Source organism: Lutjanus erythropterus, chromosome 13 (genome assembly GCF_056507025.1).
Source record: "Lutjanus erythropterus isolate fLutEry1 chromosome 13, fLutEry1.hap2, whole genome shotgun sequence".
Lineage (NCBI taxonomy): Eukaryota > Metazoa > Chordata > Actinopteri > Lutjaniformes > Lutjanidae > Lutjanus > Lutjanus erythropterus.
The window spans coordinates 24,917,170-24,930,092 of NC_139329.1; the positions used below are offsets into that span (position 1 = coordinate 24,917,170).

The 12,923-nt window shown below is 37.6% G+C and overlaps 1 long non-coding RNA gene across 1 annotated transcript in view; it reads right to left on the reverse strand.

Moving 5' to 3' along the window:
- The window catches only part of LOC146316668 (uncharacterized), a 47,018-nt gene that overhangs the window by 33,732 nt on the left and 363 nt on the right, over window positions 1–12,923 (reverse strand). Inside the window, exon 2 of the long non-coding RNA XR_014771745.1 lies at window positions 12,680–12,815. This is a non-coding gene — a long non-coding RNA (uncharacterized LOC146316668). The remainder of the gene's footprint in view (window positions 1–12,679; window positions 12,816–12,923) is intronic.

Genomic DNA, 12,923 nt, shown 5'->3' on the forward strand with positions numbered 1-12,923 from the left:
TTAGAATTATGTAAAGGATGCTATTTTTACAAACTTGGACATTGTAGTTTATTTCAAGATTTGATTTTCTGCCCAGGATGATCAAGTAAAAGGTTTGCTGGATGACATTACTTGAGTGTGACCCTCTTGTTTTTTTAACAAGGGCAGATTTAACATTGGAACTGTGAGTAACTGCTGATATTCATGTTTTCACAGTATTTGATGATAATAAGAAAAATACTGAATACCACTCAGGATTTACTGACATGAAGCGGTGAGCTTGCGGATTGCAGTGCAACAAGTTCAGCTTACCCTCCCCTTCCAAATGTGCAGAAGAAACTACAGTGGCTGAGAATCCTGTGAAAATGTGAAAGGCCGTATCTAGAGCCAGAGTTTGGTTTCTCTGTTCTTGACTACTGTTGAAACATGACACTTCAACGTGGCGGTCTCTGGGGAAGAGGATTTATTCCCTCTGCAGACGGCTCATTCTATAGTAACAAAAAGACAAGGATTCTTGTTTTTAGGTGATTATATGCTGATGAAACCAAACATACAAATATTATAGTCCATTTCTAACACATTTTGCTAATAGATTTTAATACTACTGTCATGGTAGGCAGAAAGTGTATTTATAGTCGTATTTCTCAGTATTTTATCTGCAGAACTTATCATCTTAAAAAAAGATTTTCATGGATTGACCTTGACAACGTGCAAATTTTGACACACAAACAAGCCAATCAATACCAAAAATGAGATACAAATGACCCAATTTACACTTTTTCCAGGCGCACACACACCTTTTCTAGGTTTGCTGAATTTAAAGGGTTATGATGAAAACTGACTCATCTCAAAATCCCCATCAGCTTTTAGGCTTATCAAAATATTTAGGAAAAACCCTATGCTCAGGTTTGAATCATTTAGCAAGACTGTGGTAATATACTGATAAGATAAACACACTTACGAGGAGATTACTCAAAGTTCGTTGCATATATGAAAGTATGTCGTATTTCTCAGTATTTTATCTGCAGAAGTCTGATAATCTATTTACTGCAATGGATTGACCTTGATAAAGTGCAAATGTTGACACACAAACAAGCCAATCATTATGTACCACAGGGAGTTATGTTGCTATGACACATCAGAGCAACAAAACAACCCATGTGTTAGTAATTACATTAATGAGAGCCATCATAAATGTTATTGGTTACACCTGTACAAGCATCTGCTGATTATAATATTTGCGTAAAATATTATAATATTTTACTCAAATTCTTACTGTATGCAGCATATAGTATTCAGTCATCTGAAGCGGTCCAATTCATACACTAAAAATGTATTTATTCATACTATTTTCTGCCTGTCAGTACAGTATGTAGCTGCTATTAGATGGCGGGAACGGAAATGCTATCCTTCCCCTTACCTCAGACTGTGAGCACGATAAATCCGACCATGTTTTCATTTTGGTTTGGGGATTCAACAGAAAAAGCTCTGTGCTGCTGCTGATGGACAACTACACACCACTAGGCTCAGTCTCATGGGACTGTGGACTAGTCAATAATTCAGAGCAGGGCGAGAAATTTTATAAGGAGACACAAAGATAGTGGACAGTAAGGGAAAAAAAAGAAGGGAGGAAGAGCAAAGAGTAGATATACGGGAGAGTATGAAGGCTATCTCCTGCTTGCCTGTTTCTGACCCAGAGCAATAACATGTCAGCAGAGGATTTCAGGGATTCTAGCTGTCAATCAGTACAGAGGAACGGTCAGCAGCAGGAAAAGAACCACTTTTCTTCCATTTTCTGTGTCTATCAGAAAAATGCATGTTACATGAGATGATGTGTGAGGCAGCCTGTTCGCTACAGGTATACAGGAGACAATAGACGATGGAGCGTTGATCTGTGTCAGCAGTGAAAATGCAAATTACTGCAGAGAATATTTGCATGAGTCTGTGTTAGCAGCTTAATAACAGTATGAGCGATGATGTGAGATATTAAACCGGCCTGTAGAATGTGTACAACTGACAACCAGCCTGACAAATGACAGAGATAATGATCTACAAAAACAAATTTTAACACAGCGTACAGACAAATACAGACAGATGATTTGCCTCATGGAAAGCAGATAATTATTGTAGGAGCCATGGATTAATTCACAGAGGTGTGTGTGTGTTGGTTCATGTTTCGGGATTATGTATAAGTGTTTTTGATGTTATCATTTATTGTGTGATCATATTGTTTAGGGAGACAGTGGATCATATTTAGTTGGACGGGGAAATTAGTTAATATGAACGCCTGTTCTCCTGTTGTGGTCAAAGTTGCTCTTTTATTTTGATCACCTTGATTATTGTTGTGTTGATCATTTTTTTCACTGATAAAAAGTTGCAAACATATTTATTCAGATTTCAGTGACCCTTTTTTTGTTCACACATCAGACAATTCAACCGGGCCAAACCTCAGCTTCTCAGCGACTCTTTTGTCTCCCCTGCAATTATAATTATTACAGTGAGTAAAGAACATTTATTGAGCCACAGCTGAAAACAAGAAACCTGGTCAATAAATCACTCCACTCGTGCTGTTACGTATTGTATTTTTTGTCTTTGGATTCAAAGCTTACATGTAATAAGAAGTACTCTATTATGTCCTCATTGGAAAAACACACATGGCAGACACATTTAATGACACACTCCAGCAACTCACAAAATCACAGCCTGATACCACAGAATAGATGTTGTATCACTGTTAGAACAAAGCAGCGTCTCTATGGCAGGATTTTCTACTTGAAAGCAAACAGCCAAAGGCATGTAATGTCTAAATGCTGCTGCCTGCTAAATAAAAAAAGAGGAATCTCACAGTGCTGCACAGCTCTGTTCTCTAGAGGCGGAAATTCCCAGCAGGTACGAGGCAGATCTTTTGTCAGGATCAGGGCACACTTTTGAAAAATAATGACGCTCTGTAGAATTTCCTTACCTGTTGTTCACATCAAATGCTGCTAAATGGCTCAGTGATTGTGATATTCAAAGAATATTTCTCCATCTTCCAAATAGTGTAAATACACAAAGTAAATCTGAAAAATAGGAATGTACTATGAATGAATCGAAGAGACAACCTGACAATGAATGGAGACAGACTGAAACTGGATTTTTGGGGCTGATGCCGATCCCGATATTAGGGAGTAAAAAAAAACGAATCACTGTTGAATATTGGCGAATATTCTTTATCAAGAATATAGAAACATATATAAACACACATTTGAAATGATGCATCAAATGTGACAAAGACATGTAATGGAGGTAGAATATTTTACAGCTTATCAATAAAACTGATTTTTCATTTGATTTGATTTGATTTGATTCCTGAGATGAAACCGTAAACTTTCTTTTTAATGTTTATTTTCAGTAATTATAAATAAAAAAAAAATAGAAATGGAGCAAAATATAAATTAAACAACAAATTATATGCAAAATTATGCCTATGAAGCTAAAAAAAAGTTACAAATCTGCACTATGATCTGAAAAAAGGCTCATATCAAATAACATATATGCCAATATCAATATGGAAGTGCTTTGATCTGAAGGCTAATATCGGGCCAATAACATTAGTCGGCCAGTATATCGGTATATCGGTTGAGCTCTAATAATAAAGGTAGTTTTTTTTTTATTTCATCCACTGCACTTGTGCACAACATTTTTTTAAATGAAATGAGGCACCATCAATGTGTCTACTAGTATAATTAACTACAATAACAACACTTCAGAACTGACTGTACCTTGGGGGGTCTGTTAAGCAAACTGGCCCTGAAGTGCCACTATCCTTCCCCCATATGCACGCCACCTCCCATCTACTCATCGGGGCACGTACATGCAAATTACAATCTGTTGCCATACTAATTAAGGTCTAGGTCACGTGAAAGAGAGCTGCATGACTCCTCCAGCTCAAAGAGGCGTTTTTTTACGATCCAATCACACTGTGAGCAGCCTATTGAGGAAGGTAAGGACTGTGATGTTATGAAAAGTGTGTCAGAAATCATGTTTGAAGAAGCCTTTCAAAGCTTTGCAATAAAAAAAAAGAAAAAAGTACAAAATAAGAGGCGACATGACGTATGATCGTGCCCTGCCCATACCATGCCCACAGGGGTTTCCTCACTGGCTTATCATCAACCCTCTCCGGGAAACATGACTCAGTTCTCCGCTGCAGTCATCTGGGGAATCAATACCATGATGTCACTGTGACACAAGTGGATATCAAAACCAATACTGATCGTACATCAGGGAAACCATAATCACAAATGCAGTAACATAATACAGGGCAGATGTTTCCAAAAAGTCTACGCCATTACTAAATGATGGCAATGTTTCTTTCTTCTGTTTTAACGATTCAATAGTGTGTTCTGTAGAAATGACATCACTTATTGCCAATAATGCTAAGTTATAGAGTATGGAGGGTTTGAAGGGTCAAAACTAAACATATATATATATATACATACATAATTATATAATTAACAGCTTAAATAGATACAGACTTATATGATTAAATGCCTAAATAAATTAATAAATACACAATTATGTAATTAAATGCTTAATTTTCATAATAAATAACTCCCAAATTAAACAACACAATAAATACATAAATGTTAAATGTATTTGTGTATTAATTTATTTGCCTGTTAATGTATTTATGTACTTTTTCATTTAGTCACACATTTATTTATCTATTTATAATTTTAATTATTCGTTTTTATTAATTTAACTTACTTTTGCTGATTTCAAGATGGCAGCACCCATTGCAGATTTACTGGCTAAGCGATTCACACATTTACTTATTCACTGTAGCAACACCATGATAAATAAAAATATAAACAAATAAATAAATTAAATATAAAAATATGCAAATATATAAATACTTAATTAATAAATAGAAAGTGCAAAATAAATGTAACATTTATATATTTAATGATCAATTGATTTATGGTGATAAGTTACATGACTTTACATATTTTTATTTATTCATTTAATTTTTTTATTTTATAATCATCCATTTATTCATTTCTTTAAGCTTTTCATTATATAAATATTGATGGATTTATGAATTTATTTTCAGCCTATAAAACACTCCATAACACAGTGGGTTTTCTGTGTAGTACAAACACAGTAGCACAGTGGTGAAACAAATATTACTTTGAGAATCAACTTCTGTCATTAAGAATCACTGCTCTCTTTTATCATCGGATCCCGACTCTGAAACACATCACTTCAGATTATCTGAAAGTTTCATTTCATCACCGATCTGCTTCAAGTCACTTCAGTCAGCTGCTACAGCAAACAGAACTCCTGTTTAAGCATTACACAACGTTGTATTTTATAAATTACACAAGCTTTTTGTTGTGTCAGACCGTGTTTACCAAAAGCTTATTTACGGCTGCTAGCATTCCTCCTTTAGTGTCAGATGAATACATGCGTCTTTGTACAGGCGGTGACATGTGGAGCGCAGCCTTTTGCTAATGGATGCTGGCGTGAGTGATCTTTGCAGGAGACCTACAGGGTGTGACGGCACTATGGTCTCAGTGGGATTTACCGTCAGCTTCAGAGGACATCCAGATTCCCGGTCGTCTGGCCATTTGTGCCGAAGTGACTTTTACAAATCATCACGCTGACCACTTCCCTGTCTTCAAAGCAATCACTGCAATCCATTAACGGTGACAGGAGTGATTGGATGGGCTTGAGAAACTCCAAACGAAACCTAACTCCTCACTGAGCAAATAAATGTATAACCTACAGAAGTATCTTTAACTGCGTTTGTTCACGGCCAGAATTTCTCCAAGTAGAGGCAACAAGAAGTCAGACAACTATTGGCCTACTTTCCATCTTCATGTCAGCAACTGTGATCTGATTTTATGTTGCACATGACATGAGTTTGCACACATCAAGTCCAGTGAAAGAGTGGATCAAACATTGCTGAAAAGTTGGAGGTGTGCAGCCCGTCACCTCCAACTCTTCATCCAACAGCTCATCACTCAAACACTCAGCTGGAGGCACAAGAGAGTGTTTTGTTGGCACACTGGCCTCAGACTCCTGGTTTCTAATAATAATAGTACTAATTTGTTTCTGTATTATATAGCTTTTTATAACTTGTGTAAGAAGGTTATAAACACACTGTAAGTAGAAATATTACCTGTTGTTATGTCAACCTGTGATAAATGCCTTTAAATCAACAGTCTGACACTACCTTATCTGTTGTCTGTCATGTAACATTGTTTTATTGCCTCATAATCTGTCATAATTTGACTTCATGAGTAACTTTTTATCTCAGACAACAACAGCTTCAGTAACACGCCTCAAAATAGGAACATTTTATGAGCGCGGGTCAAAATCCTTCTACTGACAGGAGACCAGGTAGAAACTAATGCCTTTGTTGATAAGGAACCATCTTTCCTATGCTGCAATAATTTGTGATATTAAAGGAAAACAGATCTGATTGATTTTGAGCCCAATGGAAGCAATGTGATTCTTAATATTGATCCAATTCAGCTACAACCCAGTAGTCTCTGACTTAGTTTAACTAGTAGTATAAAACAAAAGCTCAAATGTTGAGCAGACACATATAATATCAACATATGAACATTTTTCACCTGTCTAAGGAACACTATTTTACATTGCATTTTTGGTCTTTTTTGCCAATAAAATCTCACACACTGGATCCTTAAAAAAGGATATATTGCAAACTGTATTTCATTGCTTTGTATTCTGCACAGGTTTAATAATCCCCTGTAGTTCTCCTCCACTTCCCATGCAAATGCAAATTAACATTAACCATTATAATTATGACATAAAAAAAAGAGCGATCGCTTCAAAACGGAGACGCACAAAATGTAAATCAGCCAGAGTTCCACCTGTGTGGCCAGTGAGTGGGTTTCATACATTCACCATTATAAAACCTCCCGATGTGGCCTCAGAAACATCCTAACATCACAGAAATTTCCTCTCTCTGTCTTCTTTGCATAGCAGGATATTCCCCTCAGCTGTTGATAACCGAGACAGGCTCTTGATTCAGCCTCATTCCAGCAGAGACGTGTGAAAGTCAAGCATCTCTGAACACACAGTGAGACACGTCTGCAGCTTCAGACCATGAATACATTATTCATCAGACAAAAATCTAACACTCACAGACAGGGAGGCATCCTCTCTTATGAAAACTGGTCAAACTCAGGAGCTGTGGCACAAATGATGCTCTGCTGAAAGGCATGAAAAATCACCAGACGGTGGATTTACAACCCTCACTGAGGAGTCTCTTAAGGGTTGTTTCTGGCAATGGAAAATACACGAAATTTAAAAACTTCAATGTTACATTAAATGTTTCTGTTTTTAACACAGAGCAAAGGGGATAATGAAATAAAGGGTGGATGGATCCCAATCTATACTGCACACAAGCAACAACAAGCAAAAACATGCTATACATCTCTGAACAAAAACACTACACACACACACACAAAGAATCAAACCTAAAACTCTAATCAATATTTCCCTGCCCTCACTTAGCTCTTCTGGGACATTTTGGCAAATCTCTCATTTGATAGCAATTATGTTCGGCATGCTGGGGTGAAATTTCATTTCATAATTAAAAACTCTGAGATGCAAGAAATGCAAATCCCTCATCAGACTGAGACGGGACATGTTGCTTTGACGGGGAAATACATATTCATAGCACGTTTCCTGGGATAAGAATTGTGTGCATGTGGAGCTTTTTGGTGAAAAATGATGACTCTACCTTTCATTTTCTTTTTCCTCTGTGAGACATTTGTTGTGTTTCCCTGATTTAAAGGCCAAATTTAAAAGCTGAGTCTAGTTAATTGACCTTTTTCCTCTCACATAAGTGGTGAAATATCATTTTTAAAGAGCAAAGTACAAAATAAAAAAACCCATTTGAAAATTTCTAGGAAAATATTAAAGGTCAAGAAAACACATCAATATGATTGAACTTTCTCCCCTCCGATTAAGATAAGACAGCAACATCCGAAATTCAACAACAAGCCAATAATCCACACCGCACACATGACCCACATCTCCAAAGCCTTTAAATTCATGCTCACACAGACCACCCAAACAACACACACACACACACACACACACACACACAGAATGACAAAATAGAGGCCACAGCAAGGACATCATCTATCACGCTGACACGTACAACACCCCAACTAACACAGACATCAGCACAGACACACAAACACATAGGCTATACCATCTGAAAGAGCAATAAACACCTCACATCAATAACAGAGAGAATCCTTCCTCTGTTTGCTTTACGAACTCTGTGTTTCATCCTCTTTATCTCACTGGATCAGCTCACCACAACACCACATACAGTAACACACACCAGGATAACAGTTTATTAGATACACCTGTATAATCTAATGCAGTCCAACACAACATCCCTGAAATGAATCCTATTTTTGGAAGCTCAAAATGTTTTTAGAGTATTATTGATTCATCAATAATCACTTGTTCTGTATTATATTATAAGGTAATATTTTGTCCCCCATTTAGGTACATGAGGGGGACATTAGTTTGAAGGAATAGCATGGATTATTTAATGTGGGGTCGTATGACGTACTTCTCGATAGTCAGTGTATCAGCTACAGCAGACACACAACCAGTTTAAGTGAACAGTATATTTAAAATATTTTCACTACTTTACTCTACTGCCAGACAGCCTTTTCTGATGGGAAACCACCGTTATATAAGGCAAATATTGTTCTCCAAATCAACCAGACTCCAAAGGCGACATCAGTTAAGTTTGTTTGTGTTATTGTGTGACTTTGGTGAATCTGAACTATTTTTTTGTAACACCGAAGTTGCACAATAACACAAACAGAAAAGTAGGAGATCAAGACCTAAACTTTGGGGAGAGTGACATTTGGCTTCTACAGCTGTGGTGTCCCAACAGAAAAAGCTGTCTGAAGGCAGGGTAAAGTGGTGCAAATATTCTAAATATAGCAGCACAGCAATTTTCAGCAATTTGTAAAATTACTGATCTTGCCAAATGAGTTGGAGAGAGCCATATTCGGCTTATATAATACCACTTCTTCCGAAAAGGGCTGTCTGACAGTAATGTGAAGTGGAGAAAATATCCTAAATATAGTGTACAGTCAAACTGATATATACTTAGCTTCTGTGCCTGTACTCCTCTCTGCCTCTCTGGACTGAGGGCGTGCCGACCGCCATCTACCGTAGGTAATACACTGATTATCAATAAGTACCTCATACAATCCCACTTCAAATAATCCAAACTATCCCTTTAAAGGTGTACCTAATAATCTGGTAAGTCAGTTTAAGTGGATATATATATACACAGTTATGATCTCTCGAAAGTATCTCCTCAGTAAAACATCACGCGTAAACTGTCATTTAAGATAAACAGATCATGAAACTCAAATCAAATTCTTGAGAGTGTGCGGTGTGTTTGCCAAGGTGTTCTCCAAACGGTTATATAAAGAGGATTATTACACAGCAACTCAGACACGACCCTGCCTCCCTGCCATAAATTCAAGGCGGTTGTCAGGCAATCGCAGCAGGAACGTGACAGACTGAGCACTGCACACCGGCATGTCCGTGGCAAAGTGATCATGACCACTTTAATAACTATCAGGAAGATTTGTACTTGTCACCGGCTCCTTAGATATAACATCCCATTCTGAGCGCTCATAAGCAGGGAAATAAATCTTTCACTCCCGGCCTACCACAATAACAGCGATATATCAAAACAGAAACGACCTGTAGGACTGAAATTGATTTTTTTTTCAAGCGGCCGTTTAGGTTCAATCAACCTTAGGTGTCAAAATGCAATATAGAAGCTCATCTACCACAATAAAGCAGATTATTAAAACCCATAGTGGGGCCTGCAGCTTTTCCAATTCAATCACACTAATCACTGTGTTCAAACAGAAATAAGAAATATAATAAAATTAAACTGGTATTTTTTTTAACTTGAGTACTTATTTTGACAAAATTGTAATCACCAAAAAGACATAAATTCTATTTTTTTTTCTGCCATGTTAGGTCCACCGACTATGGGGCTTCTTTATGGGGTTTGATTTTTTTCGTTCTGCTGGTACTGATAATTTAATAAGTTTAATGTCCTTGTTAGCGGGCACTAAAAATAGTCTGCAAAATCAACTAGGCCTGCAACTAACGATTATTTTCATTATCAATTAGTTTGTCAATCATTTTCCTGATTAATCAACACTGTGAAAGGTCTATTTTAACCATAAACCATGATCTTTTCCTAAACAAACCCAAGACGTTTTGGGTCCTAAACCGAACCAAACAGTGACTGAAATATGAAAATAATTTACAAAACTGGAAACATTAAGTCATCTCAGCTGCACACAGGACACAAAGCCCAGTCTCTTGGGTGAAGGTCCTTTGTTTGATCCATCAAATTATATTCTGTGTTTCATCCATGACACATCCTTGCTAAATTTATATCGACTGCAAATATATACACTCAGATCCAAACAACCAATCAGAGCACAGAAGGCACTCGGCGAAACAGACATGAGGGAAATAAACAGCATGTTTCTACAGTGGCCCAAAACAGGAAACACCGACTCTGGAGAGAGCCTTTCTCCAGTTTCACAGCCACCATAGGTTCTCCTATACGCTCGGAAGTGGAGGGTGAGACGACATGTTTGGAGTCTGCAAACTCACCGCCGGATCCCAGTGAGAGCACATTACTAACGCCTCATGGGCTTGTTGAAAATATGAGGAAAAATGTTTTGTATCAATGTTCGTAGGCTAAACATAGCTATGACGTGTTTCAGTCGGTAGCGCACCACAGAACTGGACAGCATGGCTCCTAGCAACGCCAGCCCCTGACATGGCAGTCAACCGTTGTCATGGAAACGCCTTGACAAGCTTAGACACTACAAATATGTCCATGTATGTCGAAAAAACTGTTTAATCCTCTCAAGGAAAATGAATAATCGAGCACAATAGCTGCAGTATCCATCAAAAAGTGAAGAGAATTCAAATTTCAAGTCAAACCAATCAAGTCATATTACCCCACCTCAGCCTGTAAACAATGTAAAACAACACATATATTTAGCCAGGGTGTGTGCCCAAGTCCAAATTACTGCATTAATTAAACATTATGATGTCAATCCAAGCCTAATATGAAGCATCTGTATGTAGAGTGGGAGCTGGAATAAGCTTGACACTGACTGAATTTTTCTGAAATTTACAATTGGCCGACCCAATTCAACTTCATCACAGCTGTCAACAGAGATAAGCAGTTCTTTCATGTCTGCTCAAATGTACATGTTTTTCCACCTCGAACACACACAAATCCAATTATGTTCTAATTGAGTGTTACAAGGCTCATTGATTATGACAGAGGCAGTGCAGCAGACTGAGGCAGAGAAAAATATCCCCAGTAATTACCCCCCCTGCACCCAGGAGGCCTTCACGAGGCATGATTTAATATGGAGGCAATATTTCTCAATATTACCCAATCTGAATTGACTTTGCCAACAATGAAATGTTAATGTTTATGGGGCTCAAAATAAAAAATAAAAGAATAGCCATTATGGATTTTCAAGGCAGATACATTTTGATTTGTTTTATTCATCTGAGGAATCTTAAATCAAAAGTAGACTGGGTTGAAAAACTGCTACAGTCTCCAAAGAATTGTGTTTTCCAATTCAATGACTAATAAAATTTTAATTAAAATCATGTTTATTAGAGTCTAATATAAGAACAGCCGTGATAGCAGACTGCTAACTCAGCTGCATTTTTTTCCAAAGAAACTTGAGTCATCTAGTTAATAATTATGATGCTGTGTTTTTGCTCACTTTGCTTTTCATGAGTGTTATTTTCAGTCGGTGTGTTTAATTTTAACAAAACAGACTGAATTGTTAGGAAACACCAGTCAGAGGCCTTTTTTATGGAAAGGTCATAAGAAGGTCATCTTCGCCTAGTGTGTGGAGGAACAAGTCTGGACTCTTTAGGATGCATTTACCAGCTGTATAAACAGGTAAAAAAGAAAAACAGAATGTGCTGTTTCTCTGAAGATGAACAGAATATATTTTTTGAGGCCAGTAAAGACAATACTTGTCTTTGCACCACTGTCACTAATAAGTCAGCGAAAGAAATTTGAGTCTTGAGGCAAAAAGGTCATCTTTGTGCACACAATCCTGATGGCAAACCACAAGACGCTAATCTTCATAGTGTGCTTACTGCTGTAGCCAACGTGCAAGTACTATGTATACATATGTTACAGCTTCGACTACAATAAAGAAAAGAATTAGGAAGTCGGGTGACGAAGTATGAAGAGCAGTGTCCCTCTGTGCAGAAGGATGTGGTGGGTGAGACTACCAGCCAGGAGACTCAGATTTGAGGTGAGGTGAGGAAACCTACTTTTAACATCTTTCCACTGGCGACCATAGACATTTTTTAAACATCTTTTCATCGGCCAAATCCTCACTCATCTCTCTTGAAAGTCACTGTCCTCCACAAAAAAAGGAGTTACTGAGGATCTTCACAACGTGTCTGACCTCAGTGAACAACTGCTGTCCTAGATGCATCAACAGAAAAGTGCAGTAAGGCCATAATGTCACTCTGTTGATGGAAATCTTTGCCCTGACCAACAAAGACCAATTGATAAGTACAGCAAAGAAGCCCTCAGCATTTGTGAAGGTGAAAACCTTACCTCATGCACAACGGCATTTAGTGCATCCACAGCTGGTCTGAAGGAAGTCTCCATCATTAGGTTGCTGAGTGAGTAGCAGAACTGAACTGCACAATCACTGCCATCCTCCTTCACTTCCACTTTTTTTGGGATTTCCCTGCATTGTGACAAAATATTGGAAATATGTGTCAGAATATACAGTAACTGTTTGCTATGTTGATCCAACTATGACAGGAACAATACCCCCTTTGGCCTGAAATGTCAA